The sequence below is a fragment of the Pan troglodytes genome, chromosome 12 (assembly GCF_028858775.2).
Source record: "Pan troglodytes isolate AG18354 chromosome 12, NHGRI_mPanTro3-v2.0_pri, whole genome shotgun sequence".
NCBI lineage: Eukaryota > Metazoa > Chordata > Mammalia > Primates > Hominidae > Pan > Pan troglodytes.
The window spans coordinates 37,249,198-37,260,250 of NC_072410.2; the positions used below are offsets into that span (position 1 = coordinate 37,249,198).

General features: G+C 43.3%; 1 pseudogene; it reads left to right on the top strand.

Moving 5' to 3' along the window:
• Positions 1-9,718: 9,718 nt before the first annotated feature.
• Positions 9,719-10,807, top strand: LOC100610620 (small ribosomal subunit protein uS2B-like; annotated as a pseudogene).
• Positions 10,808-11,053: the final 246 nt, after the last annotated feature.

The following is an 11,053-nucleotide window of genomic DNA, read 5'->3' on the forward strand; positions in this document are numbered from 1 at the left end:
TGTTGGGACTACAGGCATGAGCCACCACGCCTGGCCGGCAAACATTTTATAGTACTCTGCAAGATAGGTATTGCTATCTTCATTTTATACAATAATAATAAATAACACTTACTAAGTTAATTAATACAAAATATGTAACACGTACTAATGCATTTAATCCTCACAGTGGCCTTGTGAGGAAAGTACTACTATTATTCATCTCCACTTTTTGGAGGAGGAAGCTAAGGCAACTGAGGTTAACTAACTTCCTCAAGGTCACACAACTAATAAACGGCTGTGGTCAACTGCCTTTTCCTCTCGGAGTAATTCTCTGCCTTTCTGAGCCTTCGTGCTATATCACAGAGAACTGCGTTTCCCAGGCTCCCTTGCTCTCTGGCTTCCAGGTTGGTTCAGCCAATGGAAAGCTGAGAGAGAGGGAGGAGGTGGAGAGAAGCCAAGGTATCTCTCTCTCTTTCTCTTCTTCCTGTAGTGTCTCTGGCAACAGTTATGTCCTTAGGTGGCTCTCACATCTACTCTACAGGCCCTCCCTCCATGATCTCAGCTCCCATCAGGCAGCCTCTATGGGGTTTCAGATCCCACCAGATGGCCCCCACTCTGGGCTCTAGCAGCACTACCTCCTCCTACGTAACTCCCTGTATAGTAGCGTCTTGTGCTTCCATTAGACTTCTCAGTCCTTCCATTTCCAGTGCTGCCAATTCCCTGTATTAAATTCCTTCTGCCAGAGAGACCTAGAAGACTCTGTTTCCCTGGGTGGACCCTTACTTGTACCCAGACAATATGGCTGCAGAGCCCACAATCTTAACCTTTTCAGGTGAGAAAATAGACGCAGACTTACATAACTTGCTCTAGGTTGCAAAACTAAAGTATAAAACAACCAAGAAAAATTTGGAAAATAAGTAAAAGAAGAGGATGTCCTTTTAGATATCAAAAGATACCTTGAAGCTATAAGAATAAAAACAATGTGGTGCTGACCCTGAATCAGTGGAATAAATCAATGGAACAGAATCCAATTCAGAAACAACTATGGGAATAGAAGAATATTTTCTTCTTAAAGAGGGCATTTCAAAGAAGTGGAGAAATGCCATTAGAGGGATTAAGCCATTAATTTGGGGGAGAGCCCCAGAATAAATTTCAAATGGATTGAAGAGTTAAGCAACATGAAAGTACCAGAAATAAATAAAGAAGAACTAAGTCTTGGGATTAGGAAACTTCTTTCCAAGCAAGACTGAAAAACCAAAAGCCATAAAGGATAAAGCTGACAAATGTATAATTTACATGACAATTTAAAATGTTTGGTAGAGGAAAGAACCCAAAGCTCTAAAGAAATCTGTGCCTAGCTGGCTTTGTTTGAGATCTCCACTGTCCTCTGAAAATGGGGAAGGAAACTGAGACCAATTTCTTGGGTGCTCTTGTTGTTACTGCAATTCTAGCCCTTCCCCCAGCTCGAGGCACAAGGAGACGCTTCACAAAGCGAGAACCTGCCTGCTCCTTCATGCACAGTTTTCATTCGGTGCTAAAGCTGCAAAAATGAGATAAGCTGAAGCCAAAAGGTATTTGGAAAGTGGAGATGAATAGGTCAGGAACTCTGTACTCTTTTTAAAGAACGTTATCTATTTGGCCTACTTATTCTTTGGTCATGAGTGCTTGAGGGAAGGCAAGGACGACAGGACAAAGAAGACTGGGAATAACTGAAAACCTGGGCCTCAAAAGCAGTAGGGGAGAGGTGATATCTCCAGAGCAGCAGGACAGGCGAATGGAGCATTTGGTTCTCAATTCGTTTATATTAGTAAGTATGAGACCTTTCCTCTTACACGTTTTGTTTTTGTTTTATTTTTTCAGATAGGGTCTTGCTTTGTTGCCCAGGCTGGAGTGCAATGGCACGATCTCGGCTCACTGCAACCTCCTCCTCTTGGGTTCAAGCGATTCTCCTGCCTCACCCTCCTGAGTACCTGGGATTACAGGCGCCTGCCACCATGCCCGGCTAATTTTTGTATTTTTTAGTAGAGATGGGGTTTCTCCATGCTGGTCAGGCTGGTCTCAAACTCCTGACCTCAGGTGATCCACTTGCCTTGGCCTCCCAAAGTGCTGGGATTATAGGCATGAGCCATGGCGCCCAGCCTCTTACATATGTTAAAAGAAAATTTTATTTATTTTTTTGAGACAGAGTCTCCCTCTGTCGCCCAGGCTGGAGTGGAGTGGCGCGATCTCGGCTCACTGCAACCTCCGCCTCCCGGGTTCAAGTGTTTCTCTTGCCTCAGCCTCCTAAGTAGCTGGAATTACAGGCACCACCACCATATCCAGCTGATATTTGTATTTTTAGTAGAGACAGGGTTTCACCATGTTGGCCAGGCTGGTCTTGAACTTCTGACCTCAGGTGATCCACCCGCCTGGGATTACAGGCATGCCCAGCCAGAAAAATTTTAGACATATTAAAGTTAACAGAGTTTAATTGAGCAAAGAATGATTCATGAATCCGGTAACTCCCTGAACCAGAGGGACTCTGATGCTGCCATGTGGTCAGAGAGGAATTTATGGACAGGAAAAGGAAAATGGGCTGGGCGTGGTGACTCACGCCTCTAATCCCTGCACTTTGGCAGGCCAAGGAGAGCGGATCATTTGAGCCCAGGAGTTCAAGACCAGCTTGGGCAGTATGTTGAAACCCTGTCTCTACAAAAAAATACAAAAATTAACCAGGCGTGGTGGTGTGCACCTATAGTTCTGGCTACTCAGGAGGGTGAGGTGGGAGGATGACTCGAGGCCAGGAGGTGGTGGTTGCAGTGAGCCACGATCATCCCACTGCGCTCCAGTCTGGGGGATGATAGAGCAGGACTTGGTCTCAAACAAAACAAAACAAAACAAAAAACAAAACAAAAACAAAAAAAGGAAAATGACATACAGAAAATGGAAGTCAGGCTGGGCGTGGTGGCTTATGCCTGTAATCCCAGCACTTTGGGAGGCCAAGGTGGGTGGATCACTTGAGGTCGGGAGTTTGAGACCAGGCTGGCCAGATGGTGAAACCCCTTCTCTACTAAAAATACAAAAATTAGCCGGGTGTGGTGGCGCGCATCTGTAATCCCAGCTACTCAGGAGGCCAAGGCAGGAGAATCTCTTGAACCTGGGAGGTGGAGGTTGCAGTGAGCCAAGATTGCACCACTGCACTCCAGCCTGGACAACACAGTAAGATTTCGTCTCAAAATAGATAAATAAGTAAATAAATAAAATTAAAAAAGAAAATGGAAGTGATGTATAGAAATAGCCATATTGGTTACAGATCGGTGTTTATTTTATTTGAACATAGTTTGAACAGTTGACCACCTGTGATTTGCTAAAACTCAGTGATTGGTACTGTCTGTTTACACATCCAGTTAGGTTACAGTTTAATATGTTTACAGACTAAACTTAAAATATGTAAGCAGGCAGCTTTAGGCTAAACTTAATTGAACAATTTCTTCCTTTTAGTCAACCTCTTAAAATGAAGAGGTTGACCAAACTTTATGTATTGCTGTCACTTTGTCACCATAGCAAATAGACTTTCTTGGTTTCAAATCCCACTGAGAAATAGTGGAACACTGTGTTTTATAAGGTGGAAACGAGGAATTTAGATTCCCTTTTTGTAAAGGGTAGAGCAGAGACGACTTCCTTATTATACTATAATCCCCTCTTTTCTGGAGAAAAAAAATCTGGTCTCTTTGGGGATCCATAGGCTTCCTTAAAGTTTTAGTTTGATTGTGCTGCATTTAGCATGAGTGACTCCATTTGGTTAGATCCAATCTAGTCTGTTGGGGCCTAGTGCATGAGTTCAGTCCAAAACAATGGCCTCCCATAATTTTGTTGAACAATTCTCCCCTTTTGATCATGTTGTCACTTAAGTGAGAGTGTGACCAAAACATCGCTAATTGCTACTCTCAGTTATGATCGTTTTGGGTTTCTGGTCTCAACATGTCTTTCATAGGTTATAGTGTCCTCATGATTATGTATTTCTTTGAGATTTTGTCATCCCAGTTGAAGAGAGACCATTTGACATTCTATGCATGGCTGCATTAAACATTTATAATTTTTGAGAGGATATATTTCACCAGAGAGATGACTATTATGACTACCAGAAGGACAATACCAAGAGTTTGGAGTATGCTGCTTAGCCAGGGTCCCCATGAACTGAACCAACTAAAATTAAATAGATTAAAGAATAAGCTCGATAAATGGTCTACGAGTTTCGACCAAGCAGCCAGTTTGTTAATCCCCTGCAAATGAATCTCTATAGTACCTGACATATTCATCCATGTGCAACAAGAAGTGTCAGCAATTGGCTGGGCATGGTGGCTCACACCTATAACCCAGCACTTTGGGAGGCCCAGGCAAGAGGATTGTTTGAGCCCAGGAGTTCGAAACCAGCTCGGGCAACGTAGTGAGATCCTGTCTCTCTCTCTCTCTCTGTGTGTGTGTGTGTGTATATATATATATATATGTAGTCAGCAACTGCACAGATTCTTCTCTGTTCAGCCAGTAAGTAGCCTAGAGCAGTTCTATTACGTAGCACAACTTTAGCAAAAAGTTTAAAGAAGTCTTTAGCATAGTGTTTATAGTTGAATCTGCTATAGAGTCTACTATGAGGGACAAATTTCTAATCATTGCCTCATTTACCCCAAATCATGGAAAAAGCAACCTAACGAATTATGCCCATTCAGAAGGGTGAAGGCCTCCTGGCAACGTTTGCTTCAACCTATAATGTAGGTTAAAAGAAATAGACCAGTGTTCTGTTTCTGACTGATTATGGAGCTACAAAGGTACCGTGAAAATTCCTCACCCACTTTGGCCCTTCATCTTCTTTCCATCAAGGCATAAGGTTGCTCATGCATAAGGTTAGCGGTGAAATCCTCCACAAATAAAAGTATACACCATGGGTCCACACAAGACTTTTTCTAGTTCTAGTCTTCATAAAGGCATAAGCAAGGAAAAAATTAAGAGAGGTAAGAGTCTCATGATGGCAAAGAAGTCTTGATCTGTCATCTTGAGAAAGCTTTCCACATCTAGGATTCCATCTGCTTCTGGGGAGAAACTTCCCTGGTTAGCTTTATCTTGAGGTCTCCAACAGATATATAGTTCTAAGAGTCTGGAGGGGCCCTTCTGAGTTGTGAGATTACAGACCCAAGGTTCAAAGTCCTAAAGTTTTGCTGCAGTGTGGGTGGCAAGGTGTGTTGTTTCTAGAAGACCCAATCTCTATGTTCTAGATCATGAAGGATTTAATTGTTCTCAGTCAGTGGATCATGAAAACCTTCCTTACCTGGTGAAAATGCACTTTGGCATAATGCATTAAAGCCATAGTTAGCCATATCAAAGTTTAGGAGCAGAAGATACATGAGTTTTTGTTTTGTTTTGTTTTGTTTGTGTGTGTGTGTGTGGTTTTATTGTGTGTGTGACAGAGTCTCGCTCTGTCACCCAGGCTGGAGTGCAGTGGCTCAGTCTTAGCTCACTGCAACCTCCACATCCCAGGTTCACGGGATTCTCCTGCCTCAGCCTCTCGAGCAGCTGGGATTACAGACATGCACCACCATGCCTGGCTAATTTTTGTATTTTTGTAGAGACGGGGTTTCACCACGTTAGCCAGACTGGCTTGGAACTCCTGACCTCAGGTGATCCACCCGCCTCGGCCTCCCAAAGTGCTGGGGTTACAGGCGTGAGCCACAGCGCCTAGTCATGAGTTTCTATTATTAGGGGCATAGGCCTTCCAGTGACTGTTTTATAAAGGGTCAACTTATGTTTTCTGCTGAAAGTGGATCTAATTGTCATCAATCTGCAATACCTTTGACCAAGACAATCCAGTTGATTTACTTAGCTTTGCCTAGTACTATTTTGTCTGTAGTTTCTTATTTAACTGTTTTACAATTTGTTCAATGAAACAAATACATTTATCACTGGAGATTTCTCCAGGAATGCCCCCTGAAAAAAACACACTTCCTAATAAAGTTTTAGCTACTGTTATATCATCAGACTTCTTTCATGGGAAAGCTTCTATACAACCAGAAAATAGGCATTCCGAATGACAATTGAATGAACTCCCTCTATAAATGTTCAAATGGCCAATCAGGTAGCAGAAGTGTACCTGAAGTTTTTATTGTTTCCCCAGGATTATGGATTTGACAAACTAAGCATTGGTCAAAAACCATTTTAGCAATTTAAAACAGTCACACCACACACACACACACACACACACACACACACACATTTTCTATTTGGATCATTTAATCTCTACCATAATGTGTCATGGAGTACAGAGCTTCTAAGAGTGGAAGCTTTAAGGATTCAGGAAGGATGAGGCAGCTGTCCAGGCTCTCCATGAGTTTATGCTTAACATTGGATGTATATCTTCTTCAATACCAATTTTGTTTTTCCAATTCAGGTGAATAGTACTGTTTAATAACTGGGTTGGCCTGGTGCAGTGGCTCACACCTGTAATCCCAGCACTTTGGGAGGCCAAGACAGATGGATCTTTGAGTTCACAGATCAAGACCAGCCTGGGCAACATGGTGAAACCCCATCTCTACAAAAAATACAAAAACCAGCCAGGTGTGGTGGTGCATGTCTGTAGTCTCAGCTACTTGCGGGGCTTAGGTGGGGGATGGGGAAGGGGTGACGAAGGAGGTTACAGTGAAATGAGATTGCACCACTGCACTCCAGCCTGGGTGATAGAGCCAGACCTTGTCTCAAAATAAATAAATAAGTAAAAACTGGGTTATCACAGGTAATCTGACTTGGACCATGGAGTTCATTCAAACTGCATATCCTAACAATTTCAGTACTGGCTGATTTAGCATGAAAATCTGGTAATGGCCGGTCATGGTGGCTCACACCTGTAATCCCATCACTTTGGGAATCTGAGGTGGGCAGATAACTTGAGTCCAGGAGTTCAAGACCAGCATGGGCAACATGGTAAAATCCTGTCTCTACAAAAAAATACAAAAATTAGCTGGGCATGGTGGCACATGCCTGTCGTCCCAGCTACTTAGGAAGCAGAGGTTTCAATGAGCCGAGATCATGCTATTGCACTCCAGCCTGGGTGACAGAATGAGACTCTGTCTTTAAAAAAAAAAAGATGTGCTTGTCAGGGTCCTTTATATTCTTTCCATGAACCTCCTTGAAGACACAACACTCTATGATTTTACTTGCTCGTAAAGAGCTTTCAGAAAATGCATCAGAATTAAGTAATTAACTGTGGAAACAATTTAAAATCGTCATAGTTAAAGACCCAATTGACAAGGAAATTTGGTTATTTCTGTGGACTGTAATAATTTAACATAATAGCCATAACTGTGGCTTATACCAAGACATATCAGAATTTTAGGAATCTCATACAGTTTTATTTTGTTTTTTTGTTTGTTTGTTTGTTTGTTTGTTTTTGAGACTAAGTTTTGCTCTTGTTGCCCAGGCTGGAGTGCAATGGTGCGATCTTGGCTCACTGAAACCTCCATCTCCCAGGTTCAAGCTATTCTCCTGCCTCAGCCTCCCTAGTAGCTGGGATTACAGGTGCCTGCCACCATGCTCAGCTACTTTTTTTTGTATTTTTAGTAGAGATGGGTTTTCACCATGTTGGCAAGTCTGGTCTCAAACTCCTGACCTCTGGCAATCCACCCACCTCAGCCTCCCAAAGTTCTGGGATTACAGGCATGAGCCACCACACCATGCCTTGTTTTTTTTGTTTTTTGTTTTTTTGTTTGAGACAGGATCTTGCTCTGTCGCCCACACTGGAGTGCAGTGGCATGATCATGGCTCAGCCTTGACCTCCTGGGCTCAGGCAATCCTCCTGCCTTAGCCTTCAGAGTAGCTGGGACCACAGGGCATGCCAACATGCTTGGCTAAATTTTTTATTTTTGTAGAGAAGAGATTCCTATGTTGCCCAGTCTGATTTCAATCTCCTGGGCTCAAGGATCCTCTTGCCTTCGCCTCCCAAAGTGCTGGGATTACAGGCATGAGCCACTGTGCCCAGCCAATTTTGGAACATACATTAATAACATATCCAAAATGTAATTTGAAAGTTAAACATCAGGCCAGGCGCGGTGGCTCACACCTGTAATCCCAGCACTTTGGGAGGCTGAGGAAGGCGGATCACCTGAGGTCGGGAGTTCGAGACCAGCCTGACCAACGTGGAGAAACCCCATCTCTACTAAAAATACAAAATTAGCCGGGTGTGGTGGTGCATGCCTGTAATCCCAGTCACTCAGGAGGCTGAGGCAGGAGAATTGCTTGAACTTGGGAGGTGGAGGTTGCAGGGAGCCGAGATTGTGCCATTGCACTCCAGCCTGGGCAACAAGAGCAAAACTCAATCTCAAAAAAGCAGAAAAGCAAAACAACAAAAAAAGAAAGTTAAACATCATTTCTTATTTGACAATGCTTCCCATGTCACTTAAAATATTAAATAAGCCTGCTTATTATCTCTCTTTTGGATGCTGCAGGGGCCTCCTGTAGCATTGCAAAGTTAGTTTGTGGCCTAAAAGACTTAATTTTGAATTTAAAATTTGATTTTGAGAAGCCTGTCAAAAATTTAAAACAATCAAAATAGGAGGCTGGGCATGGTGGATTACGCCTGTAATCCAAGCACTTTGGGAGGCTGAGGGGGAGTTCGAGACCAGCCTGGCCAACATGGTGAAAACTCATCTCTACTAAAAATACAAAAATTAGCTAGGTGTGGTGGTGAGTGCCTGTAATCCCAGCTACTTGGGAGGCTGAGGTGGGAGAATAGCTGAGCCTGGGAGGCAGTTTGCAGTAAGCTGAGTTCTTGCCACTGCACTCCAGTCTGGGCGACAGAGTGAGACTCCATCTCAAAAACAAACAAACAAACAACAAAAATAGGATCACAAGTCACTGTAAAATAATATTTATTTAGCCAAAGTGATAATTAAAAGGTTTTAAAAAGCAAAAACCTTTATTCTTTGATAGAAAAGTCTGTTTTTCTAACAATCAAAAGACCTAAAGACAGCCTGAGATAGAATCTGTCTCTTCTCTTCCTTTTTTTTTTTTTTTTTTTGCAGTTTACTCAAAGATAAACAAAAATATTTTACTATCTCTTATTAATCCTACACAGGCTGGGTTTGGTGGCTCACACCTGTAATCCCAGCACTTTGGGAGGCCGAGGCAGGCAGATCACTTGAGGTCAGGAGTTCAAGACCAGCCTGGCCAATGTGGTGAAACCCCATCTCTACCAAAAATTAGCTGAGCATGGTGGTGCATGCCTGTAATCCCAGCTACTTGGGAGACTGAGGCAGGAGAATCACTTGAACCCAGGGGGTGCAGGTTGCAGTGAGCTGAGATCATGCCATGGCACTCCAGCCTTGGCAACAGAGCAAGACTCTGTAAAAAAGAAAAAAACAAACTATACAAAATTCTTACTCAAAAGAGGAAATCAAATTTTAGTTCCATATAGTGTATTATCAATACTAAAGCTAACTTACCTTTCCTCACTTCTTAGAGAAGGGTCCATAGATCCATTGTTCTGGATTCCCATCATAACTTTTTTTTTTTTGAGACCGAGTTTCACTCTTGTTGCCCAAGCTGGAGTGCAATGGCACGATCTCGGCTCACCGCAACCTCCGCCTCTCGGGTTCAAGCGATTCTCCTGCCTCAGCCTCCTGAGTAGCTGGGATTACAGGAATGCGCCACCACACCTGGCTAATTTTTGTATTTTTAGTAGCGATGGGGTTTCTCCATGTTGGTCAAGCTGGTCTTGAACTCGCAACCTCAGGTGATCTGCCCGCCTTGGCCTCCCAAAGTGCTGAGATTATAGGCGTGAGCCACCGTGCCGGGCCAACTTTTTACTTATTTATTTAAAATAGAGATAGGGTCTCACTATGTTGCCAGGGCTGGTCTCAAACTCCTGGGTTTGAGCAATCCTCACACCACAGCCTCTCAAAGTGCTGGGATCACAGGCATGAAACACTGTGTCCAGCCCTGTCATAACTTAAAGGGAAACTTTTACAATATTTGGAGTACTGATGTTCTGGAAATTAAGGAGGAGGGTGTCCTCAAGTTCCTTGCAGCAGGAAACCACTTAGGTAGCACCAACCTTGACTTCCAAATGGAACAGCACATCTATAAAAGGAAAAGTAATGGCATCGACATCTTAAATCTGGAGAAGCTTCTATTGGCAGCTTGTGCTATTGAAAACCCTGCTGATGTCAGCATCATCCTCCAGGAATACTAGCTGGTTGGCTGTGCTGAAGTTTGCTGCTGCCATTGGAGCCACTCCTATTGCTGGCTGTTTCATTCCTGGAACTTTCACTAACCAGATCCAGACAGCCTCCTGGGGGCCATGTCTTCTGGTGGTTACTGGTCCTAGGGCTGACCACTGGCCTCCTACATAGGCCTTTTATGTTAACCTGCCTACCATAGCTCTGTGTAACACAGATTCTCCTCTGCACTGTATGGACATTGCCATTACATGCAACAAGAAGAGAGCTCATTCAGTGGGTCTGATGTGGTGGAGGCTGGCCTGGGAAGTTCTGAGCATGCGTGGCACCATCTCCATTGGACACCCAAGGGAGGTTATACCTGATCTCTAATTCTATAGAGATCCTGAAGAGATTGAGAAGGAAGATTGAGAAGGAAGAGCTGCTGAAAAAGCTGTGATCAAGAAGGAACTTCAGAGTAAATAGACTGCTCCACCTCCTGTATTCACCGCTGCTCAGCCTGAAGTTGCACACTGGTCTGAAGGCATGCAGGTGCCCTCTGTGCCTGTTTAGCAGGTTCCTACTGAAGACTGGAGTGCTCAGCCTTCCACAAAAGACTGGTCGGCAGCTCCTACTGCCCAGGCCACTAAATGGGTAGGAACAACCACTGAGTGGGCTTAAGCTATTCTTCCACAGTCTCTTAAGCAATGTGGAAATAAGGTTCATGGAAAATAAACATCAGTTTTCTAAAAATAAATAAATAATTAAAACCTTATAAATAAATCCATCCAGTTTCAGTCAGCTTTTGACCCACAAGATTTTCATAAACATTTTATAATCTCTTACACATTTTTTTCTATTATCTTTCTCTTCCCAACTTTCTACATTCATTTAAT